At 36.2% G+C, this 15,154-nt stretch overlaps 1 pseudogene; it reads left to right on the plus strand.

Annotated features, from left to right (window-relative positions):
• Positions 1-13,803: 13,803 nt before the first annotated feature.
• LOC103608599 lies at positions 13,804-14,178 on the plus strand (annotated as a pseudogene).
• The last annotated feature ends 976 nt before the right edge of the window (positions 14,179-15,154 follow it).

Genomic DNA, 15,154 nt, shown 5'->3' on the forward strand with positions numbered 1-15,154 from the left:
GACTAAAACTATGTGAGACTTGGGACCATGTCCTGCTTTGGCATCCGTTGCTTCCCTTGTATAAAGGCTAGCACATAGTGGAGGGCAGGTATTACATATATATATATATATACACACACACACAATCATAAGGTCATATATATATAATATAAAGATGACTTTATGATTGTATGGACCCTATTTACCAAGTGTGTAACAGTCAAAGTATTATAAAGGCTGAAATTGTTAGATTATAAAACTAGTATAAAAATTTGAATATGGGTGAGTGTGAGAGAGAAGGAAGAGCTGGGAAGCACAAGGCATAATCATTGATATTATTCATTCTGCTATTGAAATTACAAAACCCTTAGGGCTAAGAGGTAGGAAATTGACATCTTAATTTAGTGTTTTTAAAGGTGTGGTCCAAGAACCATCTATAGCATAAATTCTCAGGATTCTTATTTAAAATGCATATTCCTTCTTGGACCTTTTAAATCTGAATATATACATATAGGCTCCTTTTGAGTAAATTTACCAGATGACTCTTATGTACATTACAGACTAGGATTAACTACATTTTCCTCAACTTCAGCCTCATAGGTTTACTGGCGATATCCAGTTTTAAAGAAATATAAATATGTATAACCTAATTTGCAGGAAAAAATCTCTAATTTTATATTAAGTTGTAATATTAGATTCTATTATAAGAAAGTTGTCACAGATTTATCTAAAATCTTGGAACTATATTTTAGCTATTTTTGAAGCATGAAAGTTGAACTGTTTCATGTTTTTAATAACAGGAATATCTGTATATTTTAGTAAGTTTTTAATTCATAGGAAAGTAGACAAAGAAAGATAGACTGTTCTGTTTTGGTCTTCTTCCTGCTTCATTCCCTGCTTCTTAGTATTCTTTGCTAATCCATCCTCATCTTCCAGACCTCTAAATGTTGGAGTGCTCAGGGATCAGTCCTAGGTGGTCTTCTCTTCCCTATCTATATTCATCCCATGATATTACTGAGTCCTATGGCTTTAAAAAATACCTGAGTGCTGACATGTGCATCTCAAATGTACGTCTCCAGCACTTAATTCTTAAGAAGTTCTGGATTCTGATGTCTACTGCATATTCAACATGTTCACTTGGATTTTAAGTAGACCTCAAATAGGACAAGTTTGTCCATAATCAAATTCCTGATCTTTCTGTAGTTTCCTTCATCTCCTGCTTCTGAAATAAAAGACAAAAACAAAAACAAAACAAGCAAACAAGGAACAACCTGGGATTATCCATGAATCCTCTCTGTATTTCCCACTACATGTCCAATTTATCCATAAATCCTGTCGGATCTGCCTTCAGAATGTGCCCAGAATCTTACTGTAACATTACAGACTGTTCTTAATACTACCAGAGTGAACCTATTAAAATTCAAGTCAGATCATGTCAGATCGTGTTACTCCTCTTAACAGAATCTTCTGTAGCTTCTCATTTTATTCAGAGTATAAGCCAAAGTCTTTAGGCTCTCCCTAAAAATTATTCCCTGATTTCCTACTATTACTGTCCTTGTTTACTTCATTCCAGACATGCTATTTTCCATGCTATTCATTCTATATGTAACCATACTTCTAACAGGATTCTTGCACTGCTGTTTTCTTTGCCTGGAACATTTCTTCTGCAAACATGAACATGAGTAGCCCATTCATTTATTTTAGTCTCTGTTCCAGTATCTTATCAGTATGGTCTTCCCTGGTTCATAACCCTTCCCCATCCTGTATACTCCCTTAACTTCTATCCCTCTGTGTTCTCTCCCAATCTCTCTCTCTCTCTCTCTCTCTCTCTCTCTCTCTCTCTCTCTCTCTCTCTCTCTCTAGCTATTCCTGGAGAGGTGTTAACTGTCCTTTATTTCTGACCTGCCTCTTCTATCCTTGCCTTCCAAGCACTTCAGGCACACATTTGCAGATAACCTGGAAATCAGGTGAGGGGAGGACACTGAAAAGTCTGAGGGATAGGGGTGGGAGCACTGCAAACATCTGCTACATATATTAATACCATCATATATTATAGATATATTTGCTATCCTACTGGAGGGCCCTTTAATTATGCAAGGCTGCATTTTGAGAAATAAAATATATAATGGAGTGCAGAGAGTTCCAAAATGAAAATTCCCAAAGTCTGAAAATTTACATCTGGGTATACTGAGTAGAGTATCTTATCAATGGACTTTAACAGATGGCCTCGGTATTTCACTGGGGACTAGTAAAATTTCTCATATATAACATAACCCGTAAAGAAGTGTTCAGTATCAAGTACATAGGTTTTTTTTGTTTGGGTTTTTTTTTTATTGGTTATGAACATTCACGAGATACAAAGCTGATTGTCTCCCCTTGTGCCCAAGATATGAAGGCCAGATTCATACCGGCAGCATGCCTATTACCAAAAATTGCATTTGTACCCAATTATCCCCATCCTTCCTCCTCCTCCCCATCCCTCCTACTCCACTTTGTATCCCTAGGTATGCTCTCTTCCTCTGCAAGTCTGGTGCACCACTGTGGTCTTTCTTTCCTTCCTTCTTTCTCTCTTAGCTCCCACTTATGAGTGAGTACACATGGTATTTATCCCTCTGTGCAAGTAAATAGTTTTATTACACTTTGTTGATCTTTAAAAATTTTTCTACCTTTACTTTTTACAAAGTCTTTTAAAATGATAGATGAGTTGGAGATTTTATCAAAGCTAGTACGTTAATAATTATACTTATGATATTGTCAACAAAATTTATTCTATTCAGTCAACAGTCAGAAGTTTCATGCCTAATAAGATCAGTATTGGAGAGTTTAGCCTATGCTACTGTAGAGTCTCAGATTGAAGTACTCTGAGTGGTCGAGATCAGCATTAATCTGCAGTACCTGATTTCCATCACCACTTTATTACTGTTTCACTGAGCTAATACTGCTAAAGCTGCTACCATGAAAGCATCAAGAGACCTTGGAAAGCATCTGGCCTACAGCCTCACTTTTGTAGATGTAATTTTTTATTCACTTATCTTGGCCTTTCCTATGTTTGATTTAGAGTTTCTGGCTATTTGATCTTATAAGGTGATACAACTCTACTCTGCTTATTGTTGAATATTTGATAAAAAAGATAGTTAAGAAACCCATATTTAAGAGAGTGATGTCATCAAGATGCAGAATAGACTGTCCCCAGTGTCCCCCACAATTGACCATTTTACAACTATTATAAAGCAAAGATTGCCAACCTGGGACAGCTGGAGCTTGGGATAAGAGGAAGAGAGACCCAGAGAGTTTGCAAAGGCAAGAGTAGAAGTGATGAGAAGGAGAAGAAACCACTCCAACCATTCCAAGCCCTGGCCACTTCAGGGCCGGCCCAGTGAGAGGCAGGAAGAAGCTGAAGCACATGGAGCAGGCGCCAGCAAAAGCCACAGCTGAGCCCTTTGTGTGAAGTTGCCTGGACTCTGCAGGTGAGAAGAGGGCCTGGAAGCAAACCATACCAGACCCAGTCCAGTGAGACCACTGACAGAGTTCCTGTGGACTCACATTGGAGCCAGGAGCCACAGAGGGGCCCCCCTCCACACTGTTGGTGGGACTACAGACTGGCGCAGCCATTAAGGAATGGTATGGAGGTTCCTCAAACAACTACAGATAGAACTGCCTTAAGATCCAGAAATTCCACTGCTGGGTATATACCTAATGGAATGGAAATCATCATGTCAAAGGGATATCTGCACTCCCGTGTTTATCACAGGTCTATTTACAATGGCCAAGAATGGGAACTAAACTAAATGTCCATTGTTCGATGACTGGCCAAGGAAAATGCGGTGTATTTACATAATGGAATATACTCTGCCATAAAAAAGAATGAAATACTGACATTCATAGCAACATGGATGAACTTAGAGAAAATTATGTTAAGTGAAATAAGCCAGGCACAGAAAGAGAAATACTGCATGTCCTCACTCATAAGTGGGAGCTAAAAAATAAACAAATACATAAAAGAAAGAAGGATACAACAATCACAGTAATACATCGAACTTTCAAAAGGAGAGAACAGAATGAGGTTACCATGCGAGAAGTGGGAGGAGGGGTAAGGGATGAATTGGTGAAGGGCCATGAAAAAAGATTACATTGTATAATGTTGAATGTACTAATTATCCTGATTTGAGTATCACATATTGCACACAGGAACTGATATCCAACTCTGTACCCCCACGGATACATACAGTCAACTATGTTACAATAAATAAATGAATGAATGAACGAATGAATGAATAAATAAATAAATAAAATATATAGAAAAAAATACACCATAAACGATAGTAAACAAAACAGCATAATACTAGTGTAAAAATAGACAAATAGTCCAATGGAACAGAATAGAGAGCCAAGAAATAAACCCACACACTTACTAGCCAACTGATTTTCCACAAAGATGCCAAGAATGTACACTGGAGTAAGGACAGCCTCTTCAATAAATGGTGCTGGGAAAACTGGATATCACATGCAGAAGATTGAAACTGGACCCCTATCTCTTGCCATACATAATAATCAACTCTAAATGGATCACAGACCTAAATTTAAGTCTCAAAACTATTAAATGTCTAGAAGAAAACGGGAAATGCACATGAAATGGGAGTGGACAGTGTTTTTTTTTTTGTTTTTTTTTTTGAGCAAGATTATAAAGGCACAGGCAACTAAAGCAAAAATACACAAATTGTACTACATCAAACTGAAAAGCTTCTGCACAGCAAGGGAAGCAAGCGACACTGTCAACAAAGTTAAGTGACAACCTAGAGAATGGGAAAAATGTCTGCAAACTACAGATCAGACAAGGGGCCAATATCCAGAATACATAAGGAACTCAAACAACTCAGTAGCAAGAAAAAACAAATAACCCAATTAAAAAATGGTTAAAGGTCCTGAACAGACAGTTCTCAAAAGAAGACACATAAAAGGCCAATGAGCACATGAAAAAATGCTCAACATTGCCAATCATCAGAAAAATGCAAATTAAAACTACAATGAGATATTCACTACAGTAACAATGGCTATTATCAGCAAGACAGAAAATAACAAATGCTGGTGAGGATGTGGAGAAAAGGGAACTCTTCTACATTGTTGGTGGAAATGTAAATTGGTACAACCATTGTGTAAAACAGTATGGAATTTCCTTAAATAACTAAAAATAGATCTACCCTGTGACCCAGCCATCCCACTACTGGGTATTTACCCATAGGAAATGAAATCAATATATCAAAAAGACATCTGCACTCCTATGTTCATCACACTATTCACAATAGCCAAGAGATGGAATCAACCTAAATACCTATCAACAGATGAGTGGATTAAAAAAAATAGTATATATACATAATGGAATACTATTCAGTTATAAAAAGAAATAGTATCCTATCATTTGCAGCAACATGGATGGAACTGAAAAAAACATTTGGACTAATTAAAGAGATGCATAAATTATATCACTCTTCATACTGCAGGTGAGTAGGTGAGTCTCTCTTTAGGCTGAAAACAATAATGAGAATTTATCTATATTAGTATTAGTTGGCATACAAACCAGAGCCCTATGCTGGCATTTTTTTTTTCCTGACAGAAAAGAATGTTGTGCAAGAAATATAACAAAGAGGTTGTCAAATAATTCACCATGTGTGTGAATGTGAAATAAAGAATATATCATTCTTGATTATATATACACACACATATATTTATATATATGAATATATACATATAGTTTCCTTCTGAACTAGTCAGTAAATTTAGTAAATATTTGAATATTGACTATGTGCAGACTCTATACTAGGCATTTAGAAATATAAACCATATATTAAAATAATAACTACTTTAAAATCCAATAATAATCATTTGTTGATTAATGGTTAGTCTGAACAAAATAGAGAGGGACAGATATTAGATGAAGTTCAAATCTCCTAAAATTTAGTGTATTTTCTATTAATCTATATAGCTTCTCTATGTTTCCCATAGGTTTTGTGTGAGAGTGTGTGTGTGTGTGTGTGCGCGTGCATGTGGTTAAATGAGTTTTCTACAGTGGATAACATTTGGAAAGTAACCCTGATGTATTGTTAAATTTTTATAACTAAACCTGTGTAACCTATCTTCTGTAAGAAATGCTATTTTGCAAATTATTTTTTCTATATTTACACATAGTGCTTTGACTTATGAAATCTTGTGAAAACAAAGTATAGTGAGCACTCTATTTACATGGGTTCATGGATCCAGCTAAATTTAAATAAAAAATATTTTTTTAAAAAAGTATGTCTGGGGCCGAGCCCGTGGCGCACTCGGGAGAGTGCAGCACTGGGAGCGCAGCGACGCTCCCGCCACGGTTCGGATCCTATATAGGACTGGCCGGTGCGCTCACTGGCTGAGCGCAGTGCGGGTGACACCACACCAAGGGTTGTGATCCCCTTACCGGTCACAAAAAAGACAAAAAAATAAAAATAAAAATAAATAAAATAGACCTAAAATATATTCATGGAATTATTTCTCTTCTGTACCTTATTTATTTCAGTCAGTACTTTGGGGGCAATAAGTAAAGCAACTTTTCTCAGCTTATATGTAAGAAGTTTGAGATTGGGTAAGAAAGCAGAGAAAGTGTTGCTTTGGATTGGAATGGAGCCAATTTAGGTTTTGTAGATTATGAAATAGATACAGATACTCCTTGACTTATTATGGGGTTATGTTCTGATAAACCCATCATAAGCCAAAAATATTGTAAGTTTAAAAGGTATTTAATACCCTTATAAACCCATTGTAAAGTGGAAAAATTGTAAATCGAACTATCATAAGTCAGGGACCATCTGTACTTGAATCTATCAGGAAGATTGTTCCAAGGGGAGATCTTCTAGACAAATGACAAAGATGCCATAAAATAAAACCTAGAGAGACCAACTCCCTTCCTCAGATAAGTCTTTCTTTTCCATATGCCCTGGCATTGACCTACACAATGCATAACAACAACTGAGTTTGGGACTACAGAAGAGATGAAGACAAAGACTTGGAGATTTTATGGAGCTTTGAGCTGCTGCTGGTGACCTGTCCTTCCTGACCCTGGATTAGATTCTGATGGAGACTATAAAGTGCCCCAGATATGATCTATACATTTCTTAAACTTCTAAGTCTCAGAAAAAGCAGAGTACAGTCATTTTCCCAATTGTCACCTCAGGGGGGAGGAAATCCAACTTCTTTGTTCAAAGTTATCACCGTATTTCTTCTTTCTTTAGTGTGTGTGTGAGTGTGTGTGTGAGTGTGTGTGAGAGAGAGAGAGAGAGAGAGAGAGAGAGAGAGTGTGTGTGTGTGTGTGTGTGTGTGTGTGTTGTCCCTTACCCTTCTCCATTCAGTCCTCTAGTGGCCTTTTTGGTCCACTGTATCTTGTCTTTGCAACTGTAAATGTTATCAACATGCTAGACTCCTACAGGCTAATGGCAGTTGCTTAATCCTAAACTCCTCACACATGCTTAAGAACTATATAGATCAACAAGAGAGCAAATAAAACTAGTATATTGTGTAAATGCACACCCATATTAGTCACTTAGAGCTGCTATAACAAAATATCATTACTGGATGGCTTAAAACAACAAAAATGTATTCTCTCACAATTCTGGAGGTTAGATGTCTGAAATCAAGGTGACAGTATACCCCTGCTCTCTCTGAAGGCTCCAAGGAAGAGCTGATTCCATGCCTTTCTCTTAGCTTCTGGTGTTGCCAGAATTCCTTGGTGTTCCTTTTCTTGGTGATATATTACTCCAGTCTGTCTCCATTGTCACGTGGTGTTCTTCCAGTGTGTCTGTGTCTCTTCTCTTCTTATAAAGACACAATTCATATAGGACTTAGGACCTAATCTACTCCAGTGTGAACTCACTTGGATACATCTCAAAGACCCTATTTTCAAATAAAGTTATATTTAAAGGTGCCAGGGATTTGGACTTGAGAATATCTTTTGGGGGAATACAGTTGAACCCATTAACAACACCTGTGGCAAACAAGGAGTTGAATACTATACATTAATTAAAAGTGAGTAGGGAAATAAAATTCTGAAGCCAGCAGGGCCAGTTTCAGAGCACTCACCTGAGAAGAATCAGGCAAACTGCAGAGAAACCAAGAGAGTGAAGCAAGGACATTCATAGTGGCAGAACAAAGGTAAATTCACCTCCAGGAAGACAGACTCCAACCCTGGCTGGAAAATTACTGACATCAGATATGAGACCATGTTTTTCACCAAATACTCATATTAAATTCCAAGGAAGTGCTATGAACTTCGTCTTCCGAGCTTTGGCTACTCTTTATGCAGTGGCGCAGATGCTCTTTCCAATGCTTCTTTACAATGTCAAAGCAGCTACATGTAGTACGTTGTCAACAGGACAGTATTCTGCTGACAGTCACTTTTGTCCAGACTAAATTATTATTATTTACTCAGATCTGCATGTGTTATTCATATGTCATATTAACTTTCTACCCCACTGAAACATTTGTTCTACTTCTTGCCTATGCAAAATATAGCTGTTCAAGACATGTTTAAATAATCATCGATGTCCTCTCTTGGGAGCTATATTGAAAATCCATCCTTACTGTGATGTTTGAAGATGAGGTGAGTTATATCATTGAATATTTTTAGCCATTATTTAAGAAAAAATTCATAACCATAAAATTCTTAAAGCACATGAAAATCAACAAGACAACATATTGTTTTCGCAAACATAGCCCCGATTATTCACTATTGATTATGATAATCATAAATATACGTGATAAATTTGCTACTTTACTTAAAAAAAATCTTAATCAGTATTGTTGTCCACGTACACACACATACACACATTAAAGACTACTATAGCAGAAATTTAAAAAAGGTACAGATTTAAAGATTGGGCAGACAATGTAGATACTGGATTCTATGTGTAGGAATTCCTTCTAAGACAGAAAAAGCAATGGAGACCTTACAGACTCTGCCTCAGATCTTCTTAGAAAGGGGAAAGAGAAGGGAACAAGCAACCAGAAAGGTGAAACAAAGTACCCAAGTAGAAAAGAGAAGTAAAAGTGATACCAATATAAACCTTAGAAGGAATGCTAGGCCAATTAAGATTTAATACCTACTTGGAAAACCCTGGTTTGAATAGAGAAGTAGGTGGGTGTTCATCCTCCTAGCCAATGTAGAATATGAATAACATTCCACTAGTCCATAGTGGGGGAAATGGATTTTCTATTTGAGTTTGCCAATGAAATCTTACCCCTTTTTGCATTTTATTTGCACTTATTGCTTAATATATATGCAATATGGTGTTTTTCATTAATTAAATTTTTTGAGAGAAAATTGATGGTAAGAATTCTTATCCTTAGGTCAGATTCATGAATAATTGTGTGGAGTGAAGTAATACATGTATGTAAGTAAAACTTATTTAAGTTGAAAATTTAATTTGACTGTCTTTGCTCTTACTTGGGCAAACAGCCTAAGTAGCAAGGAAGTGAAGTTGCTGTTGCTTAATATATATGCAATATGGTGTTTTTCATTAATTAAATTTTTTGAGAGAAAATTGATGGTAAGAATTCTTATCCTTAGATCAGATTCATGAATAATTGTGTGGAGTGAAGTAATACATGTATGTAAGTAAAACTTATTTAAGTTGAAAATTTTATTTGACTGTCTTTGCTCTTACTTGGGCAAACAGCCTAAGTAGCAAGGAAGTGAAGTTGCTGATATTGTGAGATATTAAACTCATATTGAGGTCAGCTCCTACTGTAATTAAAAAGAAGGTGATCATTTTTATGATCTGCTCATGAATGCAGTGAGTAATGTGGTACATTTCTGTTTTTAAAAAAAACTTTAAGTAGCATGTGGTTCAAAGAAAAACAACATAAAAATAACTGAATAAACAAATTAGTCACGTGAACTGTCAAAAAATGTTATTAACATGTGTTTAGTTAGCCATAGGAGGGAAAAGCTAGTTGTCACTTTTTGAGATTATAGAAAGGAAGTACTACTTTGTATATAACGATGGAGTAGATTTTACCATTATGAAGACTGCAACTGGATCTCATTTCCTGCATTACAATGGCTTTGACAATTTTTTTTCCAATAATTCAAAGTAAGGACTATATTTCACATTGTAACCTACTACTACTACTACTACAACTACAACACACACACACACACACACACACACAAAATCAAAAGTTTTATTGAACAATAATTAACTGTTACCCTTACGCATGAAATGTTCTGTTTCTTGTGTGTAATATACCCTGTCCAATTCTAGTCTATTCCATGTTTTAAAAAATTCAGATAATCACTCTTTAAATTGATTTTATAACCTATTAATGGTTCAAAGTACAATGTACAATTTGAACTACACTGCTCTACACATGCCCAGGCGGCATGGAACATGACATGTGCCCTCCTGTGAATATTCCTCAAGTGTAATGCAGGGTCTTGGCACAGCAGGCATATAGAGGACAGTCAATTTTACATTTGAAAAGGACGAAGGAAACTGTAACTAAGGGAAGAAGAAAAAAGAGCCAAGTATCTGTGGAGACACATTTCTTTAAAATAATGAGAAACAAAGGTGACCTATGTACTTGTGAGGAATAAAAGCTGTATGGTTGGACTTTTTCATATTGCTGCCGAAGTAGCTCTTCATGTACAAGTCAGCATAGAGGTGTTTTCAGAATACAAGAACACATGCTAACTTCATGACTAGAGTTCTAAACCTCTAGTCTTTTCTAATTTCTAAGTAACTTTATTTTTAGTAGGGGTAAACTGTGTAAACTAATTAAATTCACTTGCTGAAGATAATTGATATTGCGTTAGGTCATTTCCGTTGCTTAAAACAGAATATCTGGAACTGGATAATTTATAAAGAAATGGAATATTTACTGCTGGTGGAGGCTGGGAAGTCCAAAGTCCAGGGAACACATCTGGAAAGAGCCTTTTCCTGGTGGTGATTCTATAGTGACACAGGGTACCACATGGTGAGAACAGCAGGAGCAGGGAGAGAGAGAAATAACTCCTCACTTCTTCTCCTTTTAAAGCCGTCAGAACCATGCCCATAACACTATTAAAACACAGTGGATTAATCCATTCACTAGAGCACGGTCCTCACAATCTAATCACCTATTCAAGGCACCACCTTTCGATTACCATAATAGGATTTCCCACCCTTTTAACACTGTCACAGTGGGGATTAAGTTTCTAACATGAGATTCGGGAGGACAATAGTATCCAAAGTACATCAGGTATGCTCAAATTTTATAAAGGTATTTTAAAGATACATATTGTACATTGCATGTGTGTGTGTGCCTGTGTTTGCCAAAAAAATTCATTTCTAAAAGATATTAAATCGTAACTATATATGTAGACTCTGGGAATGACCTACTATTCATTTTTAATGCAGTGCATAGTGAACTTAAAATTAATATTAATGTTGTCTCTTTTTTAATACTTTCACAAAATTAATAGAAAATATAAGCACATAATCAGAGGTCAATTGAACACTAACATCAGATTAACTCATACTAAGAGGAGGTATATCAAGTTCATACGATTGTGCCCAAGATTACTTATCCTGATGCCCAAGGCTTTGCAATTAGACCTATGCATGGTTGAATAAGCAACTATCCTGAAAAAAGAACAGATACTCCTTGGAAAATTACCTGACAAGGATATTTCAAAAATTTCATAGAAAGATTTGTATTATCTTTTAATCTTATTTTTCCACAAACTTTTTGAAGTACCTCTAGATTAATCATGTTTACATTAGTGGACATTAACAAAATCATTGTTGTTTTCTTTCTAATATCTACTTGAAATAAGCATCACATTAAAAAGAGGAATTTGAGGAAGAAATTTGGGAAAGGGATGTGGTACATTTTGTTTATGGCTCTTTGATCACAGAATGGAAAAAGACAGAAATATGCATATACTTATTTAGGAATGTATTAGACTATATCAAAGCAGTAACAGAAAAGCTCAAAATCTGCATACTTTGGTGAAAATTTTTTCTGTTGAGAACTCTTCTCTTTTTGAAATTGTTTTTCTTTTCCTTTTTAAGATTGGACAAAGTTGTTTATAATATGTATCAAGATGCATTTATCAATAAAAATTACCCCCAATTTTTTCCTAAGCATGCACATTTTAAATTCTTTATTTATAATTTATTGTATCAAATATTCAAAAATGGTTCTTGGAAGATTTAACAAGAATATTTACTCCTTACCAGATAAAACATCCCAGAATGATAGAGGTTGAAGGAAGTGCAGGAGAAACTCCTTTAGTATATTACGAAGTAATTACAAGAATTCTTAAATAGGTATAACACGAATAGTTTATTACTCAGAGATATTTGTTGAATTCCTTATATATCTCAGACCTGTGCTGCATAAACAGATATGCAGAAATCAATCAGATATTATATTCCCCAAAAGAATCAAAACCGGATGAAAAATTTTCAAAATACCACTATGTTTCTCTATTGGCCCTTTTGACAGTTTTCAAGCAAACACATCACCCCTAGAGAAGTAAAATTTTCATATCTGACAGAACTACCCACTAGAATCAGTCATATGTTTGGCTTTGATAAGATACAGTTATCATTATGCTGTCAGCATAACGTATTTGTTTTTTGAGTAATGTGATTAAAACCTTGTGTACTCTGACAACACAGTATATCATAATTAAGAATCTTGTTCAAATGTATAGTCTCATCTATGGTACCCTCAAGAGTAAATGATCACTGAACTTCATTGTGCCACTGGAAATAAAATTCTGTTAAGAGCCTATGTGACTCTATGTATATCATAATAACTAGCTGTGTGCCTGACTCAGGGCAGGATTGACTACTACTTGTTTCATTTTATTTAAAACTTTTCTATAATAAAATTTAAATATTTCAAAGATATACTAAAATTGTAGATGTGGGAGGAAAATGTCTCTACATTGAGTTTAGAGCTTCTCATATCCCAAGAGATGTGCTATGTAGGAATAAAATGGTACCTGAGTGTGAATGTGACAGAGCTTCAACATCTATTTTTTTTAAGCAAGAGATTCTGATACATCTGACCTTGAGGCCTCAAACTAGACTGAAGAGTGGGCTAATCCTGTGACACACAGCCGTGTTCAGTATTCTCTCTATATACAACATTTTCTTCTGCCTGCAGTCCTTAACCTTGGCTAGGAAAGTATACATTTCTATCCAGAATGTCCTGATTCTGTTTGCAGTGAGCTAGGAAACTAACAGCTTAAACTAAATTCTAAGTTTTCAAATTTTTCTGTGATATTTTTCTTGTGAAGGAATTGCTTCATTTCAAAAAGGATATTTCTGTGTCCTCCCTTTGTGTTCTATGAGGAAAAAAAGTTTGCTGTATTAGTCCATTTTGTGTCACTATAGCAGAATACCTGAAGCTGGGTAATTTATAAAGAACAGAGGTTTACATGGCTCACGATTCTGAGACAGCTGCATCTGGCATGGGCCTCAGGCTGCTTCTACTCATGGTGGAAAGCAGCAGGCAGCCGGCAGATACAAGCAGATCACATGGTGAGAGGAAGCAAGGGAGAGACAGAGAGGGGAGGTGCCAGGGTACTTTAAACTACCAGCTGTCACGGGAACTAATAGAGTAAGATCTCACTCACTGTCCCCAACCTCCAGGGAGAGCATTAATCCATTCAGAAGGGGTCTGTCCCCATGATCCAAGCAGCTCCCAACACTGCCACATGTGGATAAGATTTCCATATGAAATTTTTTATTTCATCCGACATCTTAGTGAGGCTGCAGTGGTCACAGCTGCCCTCTGAACTTCGCTATGCTGCCCAAGGATGACAAGAAAAAGAAAGATGCTGGGAAGTCGGCCAAGAAAGAGAAAGATCCAGTGAACAAATCTGGGGGCAAGACCAAAAATAAGTGGTTCAAAAGCAAAATTTGGGAACAGCTCAATAACCTAGTCTTGTTTGACAAAGCTGCATATGACAAACTCTGTAAGGAAGTTCCCAACTATAAAATTATAACCCCAGCTCTGGTCTCTGAAAGACTGAAGAATCATGATTCCCTGGCCAAGACAGCCCTTCAGGAGCTCCTTAGTAAAGGACTTATCATACTAGTTTCAAAGCACAGAGCCCAAGTAATTTATACTAGGAATACCAAGGGTGCAGATGCCCCAGCTGCTGGTGAAGGTGCATGAGCAGGTCCAACCAACTGTACATTTGGAAAAATAAAACATTGTTAAACGAACAAAAAAAAGATTTCCACATAAGCTTTCAGGGGGCAACACATCCAAACTCCACTGGTTGCATTCAGATTAAACCAACAGATTAGATTTGTATTTAATGGTAAGGCAGTCTGGTTTTAATAATTGTCATATCAATGAAGTTTGTTATTAGTCCTATGACTAACAAACTGAATTCTTTGTGTTAAAAACAAACTATTTGTGTTTTTTTAAAATTAACTCTTTGTGTTAAAAAATGGAAAAAATAAATAAAAGCAACTGTGACATTGAGTCGAGCTCAACTTCACTCTCCTAATTTTATTCATTTGAGGCAAAACACATATTCTGTCTTTCATACTCCTCATTCCCATATTTGGTCACATTGTGTGGACATGACGAGCTCAACTTCACTCTCCTAATTTTATTCATTTGAGGCGAAACACATATTCTGTCTTTCATACTCCTCATTCCCATATTTGGTCACATTGTGTGGACATGAGAGGTAGCATTATTCAAGAATAATGTCAGTTATGGTATTTGTGCTGTTACTCCCCTATTCCACACCCATAACAGACATTAGTGATCAATCACAGCACTCCTTCCTGCCAAGCCTTTCAACATCCTCAAATAATGTCTGAGACTGCCTCTACGGAGGTTTGCCGTTCTTGGCTGTTAAGCATGGGCTTTGGAGTTAAGAGACCATGGGTTCAGATCTCAGCTCTGCTACTCACTAGCTTCGCGGTCTTCAGAAAGCTGTATAGCTTCTCTGATCTTTATTTTCCTCCTCTATGAAGTATTGTAATAGCAGCTACTTCATAAGGCTGTGGGAAAGACTGAATGAGTTAACATTTGTGAGGCTCACAGTGGTGCATGATGAAAAATAAATAAAAGTATATGATAAGTGACATATAAATTATAACATTTGTTATTAAGAGATCTTCTTATATATTAC

The sequence above is a fragment of the Galeopterus variegatus genome, unplaced genomic scaffold (genome assembly GCF_000696425.1).
Source record: "Galeopterus variegatus unplaced genomic scaffold, G_variegatus-3.0.2 Scaffold8623, whole genome shotgun sequence".
NCBI classification, from domain to species: domain Eukaryota; kingdom Metazoa; phylum Chordata; class Mammalia; order Dermoptera; family Cynocephalidae; genus Galeopterus; species Galeopterus variegatus.